This window comes from Haemaphysalis longicornis, unplaced genomic scaffold (assembly GCF_048455015.1).
Source record: "Haemaphysalis longicornis isolate Haplotype H1 unplaced genomic scaffold, Haemaphysalis longicornis Haplotype H1 scaffold_10, whole genome shotgun sequence".
In the NCBI taxonomy this organism is placed as follows: Eukaryota; Metazoa; Arthropoda; class Arachnida; order Ixodida; family Ixodidae; genus Haemaphysalis; species Haemaphysalis longicornis.
Window position 1 is genome coordinate 130,723,909 of NW_027526204.1, and position 21,359 is coordinate 130,745,267.

Consider the following 21,359-nt stretch of genomic DNA (forward strand, 5'->3'; position numbering starts at 1 on the left):
TTCCACTGGCTGTTAGCGTTCAGAAACATTCCAAGACTATATCAAGGGTACGTGTTCTGTTGCATAAAGATTTGGAGCGAAGCCGTATGCTACGTCCCGCGGAATTGCATTGTTAGTGCATGTTTTGGGCCGGCCGCTTTCCGCAGCACTGCAATTGAGGTACAGTCGCGTGCGATTTGAATGCAATCGCGCGAGCGTCGACCGACCCCGACGATAACGCCCCCGCGCGGCTCGTTTTACTGCGCCTGGTTCCTAGTTTGCACATTATTCTCTCCCTCGGTCGCTATTTCTTCAAGCAGCTATCACCCCCGCGGCAGAACAAGTAACCTTTCCTCTTTTTTTCTTATCGCGCATGCAGCGACGACGTTCCAATTGTCGTACCTGGTTTATAGCCGCTCGAGTGATGACTTCTTGAAGGAACAGCGACCGAGGGAGACAAGAATGCATAAACTAGGTCCCAGGCGCGCCGAAAATGCCACGCGGGGGCGTGATCGTCTTTATCGGTCGAAGCTAGCGCGATTACCTTCAAATCGCACACGACTGTACGTATTAGGTCCTAGGACTCGTTGCGAAGGCTTTAACGGCGTTAACTAAAAGGCAGAGGTCTTGATCAGATCCTGCAAATAACTAAAAGCATATATGCACCTCATTATCGTTATCACCATCATCGCATTAATCTGGCGTTGCAAGCCAATCATAATAGCTCGGCTGACATCGCCAGTTTCAATAAACCTTGTTATCTCTGTGACATCGCTCTCTGAATCCGGCTCTGTCAGCCTGAGCGCATTTACTCTTTTCCCGCGCTATCCAAACACAACGCCCTCGAACGGGAGTCGAACCCGCTACGTCGGATTCACGACATCGAGGCCGCAAGGGTCTTTTTACTGTCGAGCGCGGCTGGAAATGGCTCGGTGGGAGTAGCCCCAGCCGTTTTTGCTGACAAAAAAAAAAAACTACGAATTTTAAGAAACAGAACAGCTATGCTCTTAAACCTGGGGACGCGTCCATATTATTACGACGCCTTCGGCGTCCCAGGAAACGGGCAGCTCGAAGCCGATCCGCCCAAACTGGATCAGCTTCCGAGAATAGTAGTCCTCCGTCTGACGTGTACGTGTGTGGTCGGTGGCTGCACTGCCCCTCTCCATCCTCCGCCGGTCGGCGGCTCGGCCAGCTGCGCACACATGCCCGGATCAGCGGCGCTCATTCTAGCCACCTTACCCCGAACTGCGTGTGAAGAGGCCCTCCGGGTGCAATAACCGGTCACCCATGCGGCAGTGTTGATACATTGTTGCCGCCCTCGCTTGCGGGAATGCCCCCAAAGTGGCCTTCGCGAACAGCCTCCGGACGAGACGCGCCGAGAACGCGGCGGCTGTGAGGAAGGGGCGAAAATTGGTCGATGCCGAATGGGAGGATTATCATCGGGACAGCGGTGGGAGGAGTCGGACTCCGGTTTCGCTAACAAAAAGCGGCTGGTAGTCAAGGGGCGAGTTATCGAGTTGTCGTAATAATACCATACGTGAGATGAGTGGGCTGAAATTTGCATTCACGGGATAGCGGTCAGAAGATCAGATGGCGTGCTTGCCTTGATCGTACGTGATTGAATTATGGTCCTGTTGCGAATCCCGCCATTGCTGCTGGTTTAACGACAGGTACGGCGATAACTCGGCCGAACGGCCAATAAGCCAGCGGAACCCAGTAATTCTGTCGCGAGCGTGCGGTGTGCAAGGTTGTTGCTCTTTGAGTGCGGCGTGGCGCGCACTCACGGTTCTGCATTTTACCGCAGTCCTGTGGTGTGTAGGCTGACGACGTGCTGGGGGAGATGTCGTAGGGATGAGAACTTGTATACACTGCGCGACACGCATGTCTTTAGCAACGCCTTTTACTGAAACTGGCTGCACCCGGAAAGTACAGACAGTTGAAGTGGAACAAAAGTAGGGAACTAAATCGAAGAACAATGTAATTGTTAATTCAATTCAATTTAATTCATAAAACACTTTTTTTAAAGAGGAAAGAAGACCTAAAGACAAAAACCTTGCCAGCCGAGACACCAGGTTGACGAGTCAAGCAGTACTAAATTAGAGAGCTTGGCAATAGGAGCAAGCGGAAGGCTTTTAATATGAAGAGACTGCGAATGAAAAGCTTGTCCCACATTTCGAACTACGTATAATAGATATCTGTAAGAAGTTGTTTTTAATAAAAAGCTGAGCCCGTCCGGAAGAGTATTTCAAAACAGGTAACTTTGACAGCAGGTAACAAAGCAGGTTTGATTTCTGTGGCAACATTTGAGAACACTCGGCTGAAGTTACTGCAAGTGTTGAAATTAGTACATGTTATCACAAGGGCGTAATACAGCCCTCCATATTCGCACAAAGATAAGGTATGCAAGAATGTAACACGGAGCATCCCCCGAACGCGCTGTCATGGGTATACCACACACGAAAAAAAAAAAAAAAACGTAATTACGGTGCGGAAAATCATAACACATACGGCGAGAACAGCAACAGCGTAACACAGTCGCAGTACGAGAATAATAGTTTTTGCCGCCAAATTCACAGCAAAATTTTCAGTAAGATTTCTCTTGCACAATCATTGTTTCCATTCGAAGGTCTGTAGAGAACGGTCATTTCAAAACAACACATTTATATCCCCACAACACTTATTTTATGTCCCCACAAATACCCGTAATATAATTTTACACTTCTTTCCTATGAGTGCCTGCCATGTAACTTTCTTCATTATAATTTCCGTTCTTTATTCATTTGTATGTTCACCTGCACAGTACCACACGTATTTACTAACTACTACATATCATTTATAAAACTTTTTTTCTTTCAAATGCTATACCGCCAATAGTTACTCAAAACTCGGTGCTTGTTATGTAAGTAAACAGGAGACATGTTCGATTTCTGGCAAATACTAGCTGGTCAATGAAAAGTTGTGAGTCGCAACTGTTATATGATTTATCTGCCTATTTTTTGTCTTTCGCGCAAGTATTATACGTTTATCGTTTCCATGTATGGTTTACAGGTGCTCGCCACACTCACTCACTCACTCACTCACTCACTCACTCACTCACTCACTCACTCACTCACTCACTCACTCACTCACTCACTCACTGACTGACTGACTGACTGACTGACTGACTGACTGACTGACTGACTGACTGACTCACTCACTCACTCACTCACTCACTCACTCACTCCCTCCCTCCCTCCCTCCCTCCCTCCCTCCCTCCCTCCCTCCCTCCCTCCCTCACTCACTCACTCACTCACTCACTCACTCACTCACTCACTCACTCACTGACTGACTGACTGACTGACTGACTGACTGACTGACTGACTGACTCACTCACTCACTCACTCACTCACTCACTGACTGACTGACTGACTGACTGACTGACTGACTGACTGACTGACTCGCTCGCTCGCTCGCTCGCTCACTCACTCACTCACTCACTCACTCACTCACTCCCTCCCTCCCTCCCTCCCTCCCTCCCTCCCTCCCTCCCTCCCTCCCTCCCTCCCTCACTCACTCACTCACTCACTCACTCACTCACCCACTCACTCACCCACTCACTCACTCACTCACTCACTCACTGACTGACTGACTGACTGACTGACTGACTGACTCACTCACTCACTCACTCACTCACTCACTCACTCACTCACTCACTCACTCACTCACTCACTCACTCACTCACCCATTTGCGCTCCCACACAAATGGGCACGCGGACGCACCCACAGAAACATTAAAAAAAACACAACTGAACTGACAGATTATTACCTTTGGTCACAAACCGCTAGTGACAATTCTGCTTTAGTAAATTCAGCATAACAATTCTCCTCTGCAGCATATTTTGTCACGCCCCTTCACAACCGACAAGTGGCCCCGTGACCAACCGGGAAACAAATATATGCTCAGGAAATGCCGTATACCCAATATGACGACGTGTGAACGATAAGAAAGGTACTGTGTTGCAAGCACACCTTCCTCCTATTATTCTCATAGGTAAGCCGATACAGAAGACGACTGCCTGCTCTTTCATCAAGCACCGCGTGACACAAGCACGCCAGGATCCGTTGATATCACGCCCAGCATGGAAACTCGCTTTCGGTGAGGTGGCCTTATCTTATCCGCTCTTCGCTCTCGTTTTCTGTCATCTCTGGGTCACGGTCGGCCCTTCCTCTGATAAGCGGCTGCGGGTCTGGTTGCCACCGGTGCAGGATAACCTTCACAATAACTTTGTTGCGCCAACCTCTTTTCTTTTGTTTTATTGAGCGAACCTAGCGCTTTCATTTTGTTATGTTTATTTGGCTTCCCAGAACGACCTTTCTGCGCTGGCAAGCTGTAGCTGTTGTAAGTACAAGTTATCCGCATTCTCCTTCAACGTTCCTTCAAATGTCTCATTGGACTTTAACACGGTGTGGCCTTTCTGAAACGCTTATTAGTTACTTTTAGACTTTCAAGGGCCTCATTGAACTCTAACACGGTGCGACCTCTCTGTAAAACTATTTATTTTAGACCATCCAATGCCTCACTGAACTTCAACACGGTGTGAACTTTCTGAAACTCTTTTTTTATTACTTTTAGACTTTCAAGTGTCTCTTTAAACACCGAAATTTCTAAAACGTTTCGTTCATTTCTTTTAGGCTTTCAATTCTGTCTCTTTGAACTCTAACACGGTGCAACCTTACTATAGATTATTCCCTTCCAGGCCGCGGCCGCCAGCCTCCTAATTCATTCATTCATTCATTCATTCATTCATTCATTCATTCATTCATTCATTCATTCATTCATTCATTCATTCAGCTTAAAGAATGTTTATTCACCACTGTTAAGTTACCTACCGAGTATCCTTACTGTCATTATCCGTGTTTATTCATGTATACCCACCTGTTCTACTGTTATTGTCTATGTCTGTTTATGTATGTCCACCTGCCCTGGTCTGAAAAAAGACTGGCAGTATTTCAAAAAAATAAATAAATATTTCTTTTTAGCTGCCCGATTTTGTCATTCATACTGTTTTGATGTGTGCAAACTATTTGGAGAGTACATTAAACGAAGCTATAGCCAATAATCGTTTATTTCAGACGTAAGCAAATTCATTTCGTTCTCCGGAAAGGAGAGAGAGACGAATAGGTACGGGGACGTCCGCACTGTCTCGCTAGGAAGGAATGCAGCGACAGGTTGTTGTGGGACATAGCCATCCATATCTCTCACTAAACTGTCTATTTCCCTATGACGCATCTTACAACGTACTGTATTCCCACTCCGGGGCCGCTGTTTGGGTTTTTAAAGCGAAAGCTTTGTTAGTGGGGCCGATGGCGTCCTCTCAAAAACTAATGCATTTCCCCACACACTGGTTGGTAGACCGAGAAGCTCTGATAAGACCCTCTGGACATACGGCGCATGCGTGAAACCGGGCTTCCATTGTGGCGAAAGGGTTACTTGAAAATCGCGAGGTAGGAATGCTTCTAGATAAGACAATACACGCATCGATCGTGAAGAAGAAGGAGAGAGAGAGAGAGAGAGAGAGAGAGAGAGAGAGAGAGAGAGAGAGAGAGAGAGAGAGAGAGAGAGAGAGAGAGAGAGAGAGAGAGAGAGAGAGAGAGAGAGAGAGAGAGAGAGAATACTCTTTAATGTGAACTGGTGAGGTCAGCGCTGCTAGAGACAAGGCTTGCTACACCAGATTGGGGGTGACTACGTTGATGAGTGGTGAATATCACACATTAGGCTTACAGCACGAAGAAGACAAACATGAAACGTTAAAAAAAAGGGCAAGAAAAAAAAAAGAGAATGCTGCCAGCAGAGTCCGTACATAAAATACATTTGAAAAGAAAATCGTTAATGAAAACGCTGTAACAAAATGAAAAGTAGCACAATCGTACACTTTTATCTCATAAAACACGTATCGGTATACATTTAGATGGCTTGTGGATGCGTTTACTCAGTGCGCTAAAAATCGTCGCATGGGTTCGTTCGTTTGAGATCGTGTCTTTGACGATCGATTGGACGCCTTGTCAGCGAAGTTTGGACGCACGTTTGGAAAAGGGTTTGACGTGCCGTTGACAGTTTTGATATCAGATAGCTTTCGCGCCTCTCTCAGCTTTCGTTAAGAAGGAATTGCAAAGTTTTCGTACGACGGTGGCATCGAAAACTCCCGGCGAAGATTTTCAGAAGTGCTTTGCGTTGTCTTTCAATGGCGTTGGCCCAGTTTTAGGGAGGAAATGCTGCCATCCCAATGAGTTTTGAGGTATTTAACGAGCTGTTATATAGCGACGCAGCGAAATGGAGTACGTGGAAAAGATAAGCGGAAGAGTTTAGACAGAAAATGTTTTTTATGTTCACAATTCTTGTCGTCACAAATTCACTTGCAAGATGGCCTAACTCCGCACTTTGCCGCACATGTTATGATTCCTCAAAGTATAAAAAATCATTCCCGGCTGTTATGATGATGTCCCACCTTTTTGGCCGAGTTGCTTGTTTATAAGGTAATAATTAATGAACTACTGTCTACATTTCGGTCCAGTGGAACCAGGGTGGCGATACAAACAGGTGTAATGCGTGGTTTAAAGTGGAAACAGTGCTTATAGCAACTGGATCTTCAAACACTACATTTCGTTCTTTATGCCCAGAATAACTCGCAGAGCGGAACATTTCTGCACCCAGTATAGTTGTTAGTGTAAGCTCCCGAGCACACAAAACTATACGGTCAAACGCACCCTTTTGCACTTTAAACTCGCAAGAATCTGCGGTAAAATAAATGTTAGTTTACGGCACATTCACAGCTATAAAGTTGTCGTGGTCCAAAAGTTACTGCTGAAATTATCTGACGTAACGCTCAGACCGCGGCAATTACCGCAGTCTTAGATAAAGCGCGTCGTTACAGGGTAATCTGGGTGCATAAGCACTTCATCTTACAACGCGGCAAGCGCATGCGTGAAGCATGTATCCCCTCAGTCAGCGAATAAAAAACAGACGTACGTAATTTTGAGCCATTATTATACGCCCTGATAACTCTCATAGTGGTTGATGTATACATTGCCAAACTGCAACTCCACGTCGTAAAATCCTCTGTCTTGGAAGCTAAACCTGTGCTACACGGGCGTTTGAAAGGACATTTGAGTCGAATGGCCTTCAAAATTTCAAATGCCATTCGAACTGAAAGGAGTTTCGCCGATCTACACGACAATTCTCATAGGCAGTTGAAAGTTCCCGAGCACGCTTGCCATGTTTTGGTGTCGCTACTGCTACCTTGTTTAGCTCATGACAAAAAATAAATTTTAGAGTTAAAATGGACCAATGACAATTAATTTGTGATAATATTGATCATCTACAAGCGCGCACAAACATGCACTAGCAACCAATTCTTTTTTTTTCGCACTGCCGGTGTTGAGAGAACCAAGTTACCTTGCAATTCTAGGGCGAGTGACAGAAAACAAATACAACTGAAAAATTATGAAGATTGCGTACTTTCAACACCAAGTTTTACTCGTAAATAATTGCTTTGTAATTACGGCATGCGAAAACTGCGCCCTAGAGTACGGTTGGTGGCGCTCCTTTGACTCAAAAGGCATTTCAATCAAAGGCCCCGTGGCGGTGACTCAGTGGCTAAGGCGTTGCGCTGCTCAGCACGAGGACACGGGTTCGATTCCCGGCCGCGATGGCCGCTTTTCTTATGCAGGCGAAAAGCGAAAACGCCCGTGTGTACGAGATTTCGGCGCACGGTAAAGATCCCCAGGTGGTCAAAATTACTGCGGAGCCCTCTACTACGGCGTGCCTCATCGCCTGCGCTGCGTCGGCGCATTTAACCCTACAATCAATCATTTCAACCAAAGGCCTTTAAAAAACGTCGTGTAGCAGCTCAAAGGTGCCATTTGAGTCAAACGACATTCGACTCAAAGGCCTTCGAAACGCTCGTGTCGCTCGGGTATTAGACAAGCTTAGGAGACTCTGATCGAGCGCAGGGCGGTGCTCGTATGCACTCCGGCCGGTCGCAATCGCCAGAACGCTGGCGGCAACAGCCTGTATGACTTTGTTTCAGAAATACAATCGCTGCGGTGATAGCGTAGCAGCGTACGGAGACAGTAACGTAGGAGTCATCGTATGGCGCCGTCCGTCTACGCAACCCATAATAGGGGCACATTGTGGACACGACTGCATACAGAAAAATTAACCTTGCTGGCCATGAAAGGCTATATACCGCGAGATGCCGTAATAATACAATGGTGCTACCCGGAACGACGTCTTATCTCGGCGCCGGTGTTGTATTCTTTATCGGAGCGTGCGCCACTTCCTGGAAATTTCCTGGCTGTTTGTTTATATCACAATGGCAGGTGGTTTCTGCGCAGTTACGCTCACAGCCGTCACGTGACATAACGAATGTATCATAAAGCTCTCGAACTTCGTACGTAGCTGCAAGGTTCAAGAAAGACGTAAGTATAAAGGCTTAAAGGAAAACAATTCTTGATATCAATCAATCAATCAATCAATCAATCAATCAATCAATCAATCAATCAATCAATCAATCAATCAATCAATCAATCAATCAATCAATCAATCTATATATCTATCTATTTGCAGTGTTAAAAAACAGTGAGGTCAAAGTGCTGCTACACTTACAAACGAAAGGACGCAGATAATTACAGTCACAGGACGCATAAGGATTACTGTAGAGATTACGCTGGGATTGCTCGGCTTCTAGTTCCGGCCGAATAAAAAGGCTTTACTAGTACTGGTGCACAGGGATTACTACTACTACTACTACTACTACTACTACTACTACTACTACTACTACTACTACTACTACTAGTAGTAGTAGTAATAATAATAATAATATTTATATAATAATAATAACAATAATAATAATGTGACGTGTGAGGTTGTTCCTACCGACTGTCCTAAGGCCTCGTCCTCTACTGTTCGCCTACCAGTATTGTCCACGTCGCCCGTCTCAAACCTTACCAGCTACCCCCGACCGGTTCTCGATCCTTTAGCAAGCACCGAGACGGTGCCTATTCCGCCGGGGGTCATGTGACGAGGCAATCCCTGTGAGAAACAAACATGCCATCGGCGCTGTGCCGTTGGTGGATGAGGACGAGGACGACGATGCTCGGCTCCGGACTCACGCTTCTGCTTACCCCAACGCTTCCCAGCTTATTCTCACTTGTAAATAGCTGTAAGTATTCGTATCCTTGCCACGTGGCAACATAACGCTTATTCTCTTCAGAAAAAGGTTTTTCCAACCTTAAAGGGACCCTGCAACACTCTTTGAGCAGTGCAAGTAAACCTGCGCGACGTTTAGATTACAATGCCAGGAATACCTGAGCCAAATATTACACGTGCACGTGAAGCGGTGAGCGCGCAAATCGATGTGAAAGACGCGGAAAAACCAACCGCTCTCTCTTCAGTTGTCCTCATTATGCATGGCCTAAGGGACGTCACATAGGCCATGGCTGCCCGATCGGCTGTCACTGGTCAACTTCGCGGCTAGATTCTCCCATTTCCGTCGTCGTCATCGCTGTGTACGAACCTCTTCTATGCCTGAACCTGTAGGCACAGTTTTGCCGTTTCTTTTGTGTTTTGAGTGCGCGCGGAATTTGAGTGATGAGCTCAATACTTTTCCACGGGACCACTCGACTACAAACGTTTATTGCTTCAAAAACGCCCTACCAGCCCGAGCGCGCACTTGCGAGCAGGCACCGATGCCTGCTTTTTTGTGGCACCAGACCGGAAATAGGCCCCTCCGCGTTGCGGAGAAAAGGAGAAAACTACCCGGCATGTGATATATCGAAGGCCGCAGAAGAGAACGTCGCGAGCCGCCCCCCTCTCCGGGAGAGAGCGCGCAGCTTTCGTCGCGTTCCGCGGTCGAGTTGAGAGGGAACGATTATGCGCGATTTCTCATCGCGCGTAGTTTCGTTAATTGTGAACGGATTTTCATAATTCTTGCGGGAGGAGATTTCTGGGACAATAGACTTTATCCCAAAACACATTACTAGTAGTCGATGACAAGTGTTGCAGGGTCCCTTTAAAGAGGCCACTACGAAGACAAAATACAACTTCGTTCTAATAGAAAAAAAAAGAACTTAGCCTTAACTTAGCCTTTGGCAACTCACTAAGCTCCATTCCAGTCATCAAACACATTTTTTGACTAGAAAACGCAACAAATATCGATTTACACTTTCAAATTTCGCGCTACACTGACGTAATACGGGCAGAAGGGATGTAGAATTGCCTGCACAAGAAACTCGCTCATCAGTGCGTTAGCTGCACGTTGGCATTCACGTAATCCGATCAAACGAGACTAGAGATCTTACCACAATCGCCCAAATCATGTTGTTTGGCGGTGGCTTAATTAAATTGGCGGCCGCCAACCACACAAACCAGATTATGTGACGTCATAGATTCTGTGACATCAACAAGATTCTGTGACGTCACTGCTTCACACAGGGCTTGCCTGAATACCTCCACCATTTGCTTGAAGTTTGCGATAAAATTGGAGACATTGTAAAACCTTGACCCGATAACATATCGGAACAAAGCAGTTTATGGAAGACAAAAATATTGAAGACAAAATGCAAGTATGATTCATTTTCAATGAATCAAACTTGTATTTTGTGTTCAGGCACCTTTTAAGGAGTGCTGACACGAAATTTTTAGATGCGAAGCATCTCATGCTCGGGGCTGTGTCCCTCCCTCCCTTGTCGCCCGCCGTCCGCACTCTACTGCGCATGCGCGTCTCTTCAGCCCCGTCAGCGTTTGGGCTGACGTCAGCGCAGTCCACTATAAAAAAAATAGTTAAGCGGCGCCCGGTTTCAATCCCACGACTCTCTGGCCGCAACGGGAGGTACGTGGCGCTCTTCCCACTGCGCTACAAATCGAGACGGGAGCATGTGCTACGAACGCGCCTCATGTCCTTCACTCATTCAAACTACGTGAAGAAGCTACTGATACAGCAAAGGCACGCGAAGCTGAGCGTCAACGGAAACGACGAACTGAAAACTAATGGGAACTTCAGTCGACCCCATGGCTGCTTCGCATACTACTCAGGGTTGCCCTACGGGAAGGTGGTGTAATTTTTTAAGTGCAATGCACTTCTTAAGCGACCCTGAACCTGCGTCCACCGGCGATGTCCGCGCACGTGGAGATGGGCGCGCGCAGCCTGGCCGCTGACATGGCACATACCCACGTGACGTGAGGGATTGGCCAGGAATCTCCTCGTCTTCCTTGGCAACGGGGGGAGATGGGCGCGCGCTGCCTGGCCGCTGACATGGCACATACCCACGTGGGGGATTGACCAAGAATCGGGCGTGAGAAGGGCTAATGCACCTGCTTAAAGGAGTACTGACACGAAATTTCAAAGCTGAGATCCGCTCTAGCAATCAAGTACAACGACAACACAAATAGGTGTCTGTGAATAAATGCATCTTTCTTTCTTTGTAGTTGTGTGTGTGTGTGTGTGATCTCTCTTTCGCGAACATTACCGAACCGCGCAAATTCAACTCGTGCATTCGCACTTTCACATTCTTCCCCTCGGGGAAATGCGGGGAATTTTTTTGTGTTACGTTTCCTTTCGCGGCTATAGATGCCTAGAGCCCACTAGTCATAAACCGGCACGTTATATTGTCGAACGTAGCATAAATAATTACCTACAGCTCTGTTTATTTGTGTCAGTTTCGGTTTCGGTGAAGCGAACACCGAGGCAGCCGCCATGACGGGAAGGCGGATTTGACGTCACTGTTCTCGTCGAACCACAGCCAATGCCGGTCTGGACGCGCTCGCGCGCGCGCCAGAACAGCCCGATCGTCCGTAGGCGCACGCGACGTCAGTCCCAAAAACTGTGAGGTGATGCACAAGGCGGAAAAGCGCGCTCCAACAGCCCCGCGGCTGCCTAGATACGCCACGGGAGCCCTGACGTCGGCCGTTTGAGTCGAGGCGCATGTGACATCATGAGCTTGCTCGATGGCGCGGATGAGCTTTCTCGTGCGCGCAAGGATTAAAGTGGATTTAAAATATCTTCTACTCAACCGTTATGGTTTAAACTTCCGACGGGGTATCTCCATATACAAACAAAGCTTTTTACATTGTTTATCTGAGCTTTGAAATTTCGTGTCAGTACTCCTTTAAGTTTTCCCTCATAATCATTTTTCAGCAGATACCATTTATCAGCCAAACTACCCTTAAAGGCTTCTTTCCGTGAGGCAAGGTATTTACAACCTTATAGAAGGGTGGAAAAAAAGTTTAGTGTCTACAAGTGCCAGCACGTAGGAAGAAAAGTGTAACAAACTACAGGTTCCCAAAACATTGCGGAACCCGTTTATTTAAAAAAAAATGACCTGTATGCTTACATTCCTTTCCAGTGGCAGGAATATTAAAGCTTTATTCCTGATTACCTATTCTTGCTAAAAATAGAATGCCAAGTTTAACGTTGCACATCTGCGGTAAGACCATTTTGTAAAAATATATATTGTTGCATATAGCACCAGCTCTTATTGAAGAGAATACTTTTTTATTTTGTTCTGTTACGTGATTGTTTAGGGTTGGTAAACGTTTTTTGACGTAACTTCACATGATGTAGAAATTATTGCTTCGGACAGAAAAATAAATTTGCTCGTTTCGAACTCTCTAATAAATGATTTGCACCGACTCGAATGTTGTGTTTCTTCAAACAACTCAATCTCGAAGTGGGACGGCTAGGAAACTCAATAAGTTTGGCTTTCTTAACTGACTATAATCAATCATCGTGACCTTATGACATCTGCTGAAACAATTTTAACCTTTACAACAGCACCTCCTCATTGCCGGTAAAAAGAACGTAAACACCTCGCAAAAACCCGAAATACGAGAAAAATCATTTCAACTTCTCTCAAGCTAGCAGTATCTGGTAGTCGAAAGATAAATCCTACAAAACTAACACTAAGGTTGTGGAAGACGGAGTCATAGTGCTATGTGTCATTGATTGATTATGGGGTTTAACGCGTCGACGCTACACAGGCGATGAGGCGCGCCGTAGAGGAGGGCTCCGGATTAATTTTGACCACTTGGACATTTTTAACGTGCGCCGACATCCTGAACACACGGGCGTTTTCGCTGTTCGCCTCCGTCAGAAAAGCGGCCACCGCGACCGGGAATCGAACCCGTGTCCTTCGGCTCAGCAGCACAACGCCTTAGCCACTCAGCCAGGGCGCTTGTTTTTTTTTAAACTGAGCCACGGCGGCGGATGCTATGTGTCATACCTTCACATTCTTTCATGTGCATGTGTGCGCTGTTTGTTAAGGGGGAGTTCACATTCATGACTTGAACCAACCCGAGGAGTTGATCAAAATCATTATTTCGGTCACTATAATCCCAATTTTTATTTTTTAGAAGAAAGGGTGCAAGAAAATACGCGAGCTGTGCAAAGCAATACCACTAAGCGTAACAGCAAGCCACGAGAAGAAGTGATTTAATTGATTGATTGATTGGTTGTAGGGTTTAACGCGCCGATGCAACTCTGGCGGTGAGGCGCGCCGTAGTGGAGGGCTCCGGATTAATTTTGACCACTTCGGCATTTTTAACGTGCGCCGACATCTTGAACACACGGGCGTTTTCGCTGTTCACCTCCATCAAAAAAGCGGCTGCCGCGAGCGGGAATACAACCCGCGTCCTCGTTCTCAGCAGCAGAACGCCGTAGCCACTGAGCCACCGCGGCGGGTGGCAAGTCATTTAAACTTCCCGTCATCTACCGAATACTTCCATACGAAACGGAAATACAGGGTGTTGCGACGATAATTGGAACACTTTAACAATTTTTCCTGGCGGAACCGCCGCTCAGTTAGCGCTCAAACTTGCCACGAAGGTCGAATTTTGTGGTCTATTTTGTTTGATACCGGGAACAACGATGGTACTTACCTGTGTATTCTGAAAATAAATAAAAACGATTTTCGCCTATGGGAAAATGGCGGCTGGTTTGGACGTGTGAGCCAGCGCAAGTTGACGAAACCACCTGCAGGGTGAAACGCACGTTTGGGATTCACGTACGGAGCCAAATGGTGCAGCAGACGATCAGAAAATGCACCTAGAAATGAGCTAGCAGACGATCAGAAAACCCGGTTTTCGGGCTCGCATGTCCAAATCAGCCGCCATTTTCCCATAGGCGAAAATCGTTTTTATTTATTTTCAGCATAAACAGGTAAGTACCGTCGTTGCTCCCGGTGTCAAACAAAATAGACCACAAAATGCGACCTTCGTGTGAAGTTTGAGCGCGAACAGAGCGTGAAGTTCGCTCAGAGCGTGAAGTTTGAGCGTGAAGTTCGCTCAGGAAAAATTTTAAAGTGTTCCAATTACCGTCGCAACACACTGTATAAGTAGCAGAAATCTCTATGTGCGAAACAGAAAGATCGTCTACAGAACCCTTACATACGAAACAGAAAGCCAGGCTACCGAACTCTCTGTATGCGAAACAGAAAAACAGAAAAAAGCCAAGTAAAGAGACCTACAAGGGCTATCAACCGCGGCTCTATGTAACAGAGAGGCTCAGGTGACCGTCGTTGGCTCGGGCAAGCCCTCGAGATCGCCCTCGTAACTACGTGGCATAACGGCCCTAAAGAGTCCCCGCAAAGTCACAGAAGCCCCTTCACGTGCGGCCTGGCAATGCGCGCCAAATTGGGCCCACGCCAAACTCCCACGACACGCTATCATTGAAGGCGCCGCACACGCTGCCTGCTGCCGGATCCTTATCGCGCCTGGGTCGCTTCTCGGGCTGTTACGTTGCGCAGTAGCACTTGGGAAAAGCGCCTGCGGTGCCGGGCTCGTTAGGAGCTACCCGTGCAGTATCGGTGCTCCGCTAACGGAAAAGTGACGACTCGGCAAATGCTCGACGACGTCATTTGGAGATTCGCTGACACGTTTCCGAAGTGCGGACGTCACACCGTACTTGCTGAAAGGGGAGCGTCGTTCGAAGATATCTACTTTCTCATCTAAAGGAAGGCGCGAACTGTCGCAATGGTTCTGAGATACTGAGTCTTTCCTAGTAAATTTAAGTAAATATTCCTTGTTTCTCTTTTCTTGACATATAACAGCATAAGTCGCTTCAAGTACATTCTAAAATGCTCTAGTTCACAGTAGAATGTGTCCCGCTTATTCGGTCGCGATTTAAACCACGGATACATGGATATACACCCTGGACTTGGCGAAGTCGCAATTATATTGTGGTTTTTGGATCTTTCCTAGAAAATTTAACCAAATATTTTTTGTCGTTTCTCAATAGATAACAGTAACAATTGCTTATAGCACACAACAAAATGCTCCAGTACAAAGTAGAATGTTTCCTTCTTATCCTGTCGTGATTTCAGCCACGATAGACACACCGGACTTGCTGAAAGTTGCGCATCGTTTGGAGATATCTACTTAAAATTATCTACAGGAAGGCGCGAATAGAGAGAGAGATGACTTTATTTGATGCCCGAGATGGGTTCTGAAGGGTAGACGACTTGTACAGTCTCCCTCCCTCATCCGTCAGCCAGGATTCCTTGGATCCTCGCGGCGGCTTCAGCCATCCGGACGGCAGTGAGTTGTGCCTCCGGTGTGGAGCTGAGCAGAACAGCCTCCCATTGTTCTGCAGTCTTAATAGTGTATCTTTTAAGTATGTTTACATCGGATTTGTTATTATAGCCGGTCGTATTTTTTTTTTGGAGCTCATGGTGGGACCATATCATGTGGTGTAGGTCGGCTCTGCTGTTGCACAAAGTGCAGAGGTTTGAGTAAAGGTCTGGGTAGCAGCGGTTGAGGGAAACAGGGCTTGGAAAAGTGTTTGCTGCAACCGTCGCCACGTGACTGCCTCTTTCCTGAAAAGAGTGTGATGGGCCGGGGGATATATGCATCTGGATAACCTGTAGTGATTTATTATATCCCTGTATGTGATTAGCCTGTCTTTGGGAAATATAATAACGTGTGCTTGTTCTTGGCTTTCCTGCGAGGTCTTGTGTGGGGATGATGGTGGTTAGTCGCAAATATTTTGAAATACAGAATTTTTCCTACGAAATTTAAGTCACTATTCTTGGTTGTTTTTCAGTAGATAACAGCAACTATTACTTCTAGCCCATAGTAAAATACCCTTATCTAATACATAGTAGAATGCTCCCTGCTCATTCTAAAGTCATTTCAACCATCATAGACACACCGGACTAGCTGGAAGTTGCGCATCGTTTGGAGATATCTACTTTTGTACCCATTAAGGGGCGAAGTAGCTATAATTTTAAGATACTGAACTTCTCCGAGTAAATTTTAATAAATACTGATTATTTTTAAATAGATAAAAGCAATGAAAGCTTCCGGCACATAGCAGCTCGCATTCTTCTCTGTTGTGATTTTCCTACCCATCAACGGCCCCAAAAGTCCTATGTTTCAATAAAAGTTTATTCATTCATTCAACCGTGGATAGCATACTCCACCTCGAAGTAAGATATTCGACACGATGTTAGAGAGGAATACACCCACAAAAATATTTTTTTAGTAAGGTTTGTCTTTGACATGCGGCAATCAATCAGAACAAAATTAACCGGTAACTATGAATGATTTCCAATCTCTTGCCGCATAAAAGTCGGCATTACACCCGCCTTAGATGAAAGCTTTGACTCGAGGGGAATACACTTTAGCAATGCGTTAACACCCCGTACTCTGTACTAAACCACGCTGAGTACGTTAAAGTCAATGCTAGTCGTTTAACACTATTTATTTCAAGAATTTTGTAGAATTCAGTTTCTAAACTACAGTTTCTTTATATTTTTTATGTTTGTTGCATGTTTATCCCGTCCATACGCTGTACAGGTAAAGAGTTTCGCCAAAGCGCAGATAGAACCATTTGAGAGACGTCCGTAGCGAAATGCGAGCAAACGTTTCATTTGTATTCATCATTTAGGCACTACATTTTGGCATGAGCATGATAGTCTAGTTTCCTCAAACTAGCACGGTTTGTAAAATCGAATTCACATCTTCAGAAACGCCGCCACACCGTGAATGCGAATGCCATCCGAGCGAGAATATTCCGCCCCCTCCTCACCACTGTCATCCTTATCGTCGTTCTCATAAACAGCAGCAGCAACATCATCATAATAAAAAAAACATCGATGATGATTGATGATTGCTGTTGGCTTCCCCTTTGTAGCGGGGTGATGACATGTCATCTCACCAAAAAGGACTAATATAACCATGTTTTACACTCTTGGTTTAATACTAGCGCTGCTTAGGGGAGGCACAAAAAGCTTATTAGGCACAAAATACTTTTTTTTCCTGTTACAGGTGGTAACTGTCCTAGGAAATATTCCACTCTCTGCTTTTCGTCCACCAGCATTCTAATGTTCTTTTCGTCCCCTCGACAGCCTTGAAGCTATAGCTTCCTCTGTGCTACCCTTATTGCATTGCATCATTCTACCCTTATCATCATTGTAAACTGCTCCTCCTCCTCATCCTCCTCCTCCTCCTCCTCCTCCTTACCGCTACTCACTACAGGACAAACCTAACGTCACACGACTTCCAACAACTGTTCTACCGTGAGCCTGCAGTGTCCATTTTATTACCCCCGCGCTTCGTTATCTCATTCATTTACATAGTTCTGTACCTTCACCGTCTTCTTATTCGGTCCCTCCATGCTAGAACCGGATATACTGCCCGGGCACGTGCCGTTACTTGTGCACCTCCCGACCCTTCTCGGCGCCACAGTCAGTCTTGCGGAAAAAAAAAAAAAAAAAAAACTTTGCCATCCCTTCTTATAGAAAGTTGAGAGGAGCGAGAAAGCTTTCTGACACCAAAACTGCGTCAAAAAGCACGTGCTTCGAAACCTTCGCTAAAAGTGCGTCGTCCAATCGATCGCCAAACCTTCAAACACTCAAACCGCAAACGATGAACGGACCCATATGCGACGATTTTTCGCGCACTAAGTAAACGCATCTACGAACAGTCCAAATGCATACTGATACGTGGCTTATGAGATAAAGGTATACTATTGCACACATTTTTTACGGTCGATGCGTGTAATGTGTTCGCGATTTTTTCGCGACTTTTTCGCGATTTTCAAGTAGCCGCTTTGACGCAATGGAAGCCCGCTTTCACGCACGCGCCGTGCGTCCAGAGATCTGATCAGAGCTTCTAGGTCTACCAACCGCTCTGTGGGAAAATGCGTTAGTGTTTTGACAGGACGCCATCGGACCCGCTAGGAAAGCTTTCGCTTTTAAAAAAATTAAATGAGCGCACAGTTTTTAGCGTTGCTTGTTCGCGATGATCGTTATTGCGCGGACGTATTCTCTGAGCAAAGACAAATCGCACGCAACGCCTCGGAGAATGCCATCAACTTGATTCGCAGCCGAAGATGTCTTGCATAAAGCGGGAGGCGGGTGTCGTATACAAACGCTTCGTAATCACCAGTGCCTCCTGCGTCCTTCACTGGGCCTATACGCACGGAAGGACGCAGTAATGCATGAAAAAATTCGCTTAACAGGTCTGAGATTATCAGAAATTATGAAATGAATGATGTGCCAGACGCATTGACAAAACACGCAAGAATATACAAACATCAGGACTTCTTTGTGCATGATCTGATCCGAAATACGTCACATAAAGCATTTTTGCGCGCAGTAGTATGCGGAGTAGGAACAATTATTTGATTTGAGGGTGCTTATTCTGTTAAAGATAACACAGACCTACCGCGCATAAAGCAAAAGGAGTACTTCACGGATTTTTATCATCAATAGTGTCAGTACCTAACGTTTTCTTTAAACAGCGGAAGAACCCGTTCTACGCTTAGTAAACCGTTAAAAGTATTGTGCGAATAATTGTGGCTGTATAGCTTGTATTCACTGGTGAGGCAAGAATGCAGGCAACCATGTGAGTGCACCGTCACTGGTTACGTCGGGCTCCACGGGATGGTGGTGCTTGTCCGTGCTAAGCACATGACGTGTATTGGACGTTTTTAACTCTTTTCCACCGAACGCAAAGTAATGACTCGACTCCAATGTGAGTGCGATTAATAACATCTCTGTTGATACCACCGTTGAGAATCGGGTTGAAACGGAGCAGACAACGCACGCCGGTGTTTTCTTTTTCTTTTTTTTTTTTTCAACGTGCGGGCGTAGTGGCATAAGCCGCGCCATTTCGGTGGCGATTCGGCCACGTCCGAGGCCGTTTCCGGTGTTGCCAAGGGAAGAAATTGATAGCTCAACTTTTCAGTGAATACCACCTATACGGTGTTGTTACCGGTGTACGGCCGGTATGCGCGGGTATTGCGGTGTCACCAACATAACACGGGAATTCTAATTTTGTTTTATTATTTCCCAGCTTCCATCTAGAAGCAGTCACCGTGGATGGGAACCGGACCCGCCACATCGCTTTCAGGAGCACTACTTGAAGAGGTAGAAAACGGCCCTCTTCAAAGATGGTCGCGCAACGCTACACTTCCTCAGCAAGCGACAGAAGTATAAGAGTGCACGCAAGAGATTTGGCAGGCACCAAGTTTCTAGTCGCCAGATCTTCACTCGAAAACCGGGGGATGCGACCACCGGTCTGGCGTGGGCTCAAGGGCGCAGATAATGTTAACAGTGTGCTACGACAAGATGTGACAATGGGTAGACAAGGCCCCTTCCGAGAGAGATATCGCCTCCGTCAAGGGGTTACTCCGCGTGTTTGCTCACTCGGGCCCTCGCTATAATCACATCCCGCTGTCCGATGGCCTCTGCACTCCTAGGGCGTCACGTAAGATAGCGGTAGGAGGAATACAGCTCCAGGAACCTCTTTATGGCCGCAGAGTCCGCGAATATTATCCGCTATTACCTATTCGAGAACGCGCCTCGTACTGTAACTTTCATTCAAAATTGCACTCGGCTGATACTACGTCAGATAAGGACAGCCCTTCGAAGGTGTGCCGGGGGTGGGTCGAATAACAGATATGACCCGTTCTAGTGCCTTCTTGCTTTTGTCCAGTAATGTTGCCCCCTTTATTTTCTTCGCAGCTCACGTGGGTTGTGATTTTTAATTGAATAAATTTTAATTTGATTATATTTACGTGGCTTAAAGCACGCAGGTGAGGCAGGTGACGCATTTATTAAGTAGCTCACTTTATTGCTGCTACTGGAAAACGCTACATTATGGTTGACTTCCAGAAATACTTGAAAGACATTTAAAAATTATTTCCGCATGTCACGTTAGATCTGCGTTTAGTCTCAGTTGGAAAACGGTGTCTTCCGAATCTTTTAGAGGACGCCGACATTACTTTGACGCGCGTGCGTAGAACACTGGGAACCTGGGAAGTTGCACTAATAGAGTATGATCCTGACACGGCTTCTCGACGGAGAAGAATCGAGCGGTTGAGGACACAGTACACGATTACTTGGATCGAGATGAAATAAGCCACGCAACGCAGGCGATGAGGCGCGCCGTAGTGGAGGGCTCCGCATAAATTTTGACCACCTGGGGATCTTTTAACGTGCGCCGGAATCTCGTACACACGGGTGTTTCTTGCTTTTCGCCTCAATCGGAAAAGCGGCCGTCGCGGCCGGGAATCGAACCCGCGTCCTCGTCTTCCGTTAGTTTTTATTATATCGCTTACAAAGTGGTACGGTTCCGTAGTTGGTCACTTCGCCGCTCACTTGGGGTACCTCAGCAGTCAACCGCCGTAACCACCGATGCGCACTACGTCAGCCGCCTATTTTACCTTACGCGTGCTCGAGGTCGCCAGAAAAGAACATTCCCTGCAGACATGTGCCAAGTGTTGCGACGTATATTACGCCGAATGACATCAGCTCGGCCACCGCAATATAGCGGCCTGTATAGCGGCCCTTTAACCTGACCCTGAGCCTCGGAGGGATGCACGCGGAGGAGAGATATTAGACACGGTACTTTCATCTCTGTTTTCTCCGCCCTACCACCCTCCCCATCATGTCTTCCCCCGAGGCGCCGAGGCACACTTCTGAGCGCGAGTGCGTACTACCGCCCCCTACATAAGACGCGCAACTTGAGCTTCGATCCTCGAGTGTTGCTTCCGGTGAGGCGAGCCTATATCTTATCCGCCTCCGGTCGGTCGCACGACTCTAACGAAGGCGAAAGTCTTGAGCAAGGCGGGAAGAGGAGAGGCAGGAAACGTGAAGGTTAGATTGTATCCGACCGACTTTAAGCATCCTTTCATCCCGGACCCTGCCGCCCGTCCCGTGCTCCGCCGCGTCCTTGTCGCCTCACATTAGCGTATAATAGATCACCCAGCTCGTTGTTCCGGACGTTCTTTTCTTTTCTTTTTGTATTTTGACCGCTTTCGCAATGAACTACTAAGAATATTGAGAAACGGCTGAGCAGGGGTGGTGTGAAGGTCAGCTCAAGCTGGGGTCCTCATGGATAT

The 21,359-nt window shown here is 46.7% G+C and overlaps 1 long non-coding RNA gene across 1 annotated transcript in view; it reads left to right on the forward strand.

The window, feature by feature from the left end:
- Positions 1–20,379, forward strand: part of LOC144157962 (uncharacterized) — a 124,944-nt gene extending 104,565 nt beyond the window's left edge. The window contains exons 2-3 of the long non-coding RNA XR_013319917.1: positions 4,010–4,114; positions 19,310–20,379. This is a non-coding gene — a long non-coding RNA (uncharacterized LOC144157962). The remainder of the gene's footprint in view (positions 1–4,009; positions 4,115–19,309) is intronic.
- The last annotated feature ends 980 nt before the right edge of the window (positions 20,380–21,359 follow it).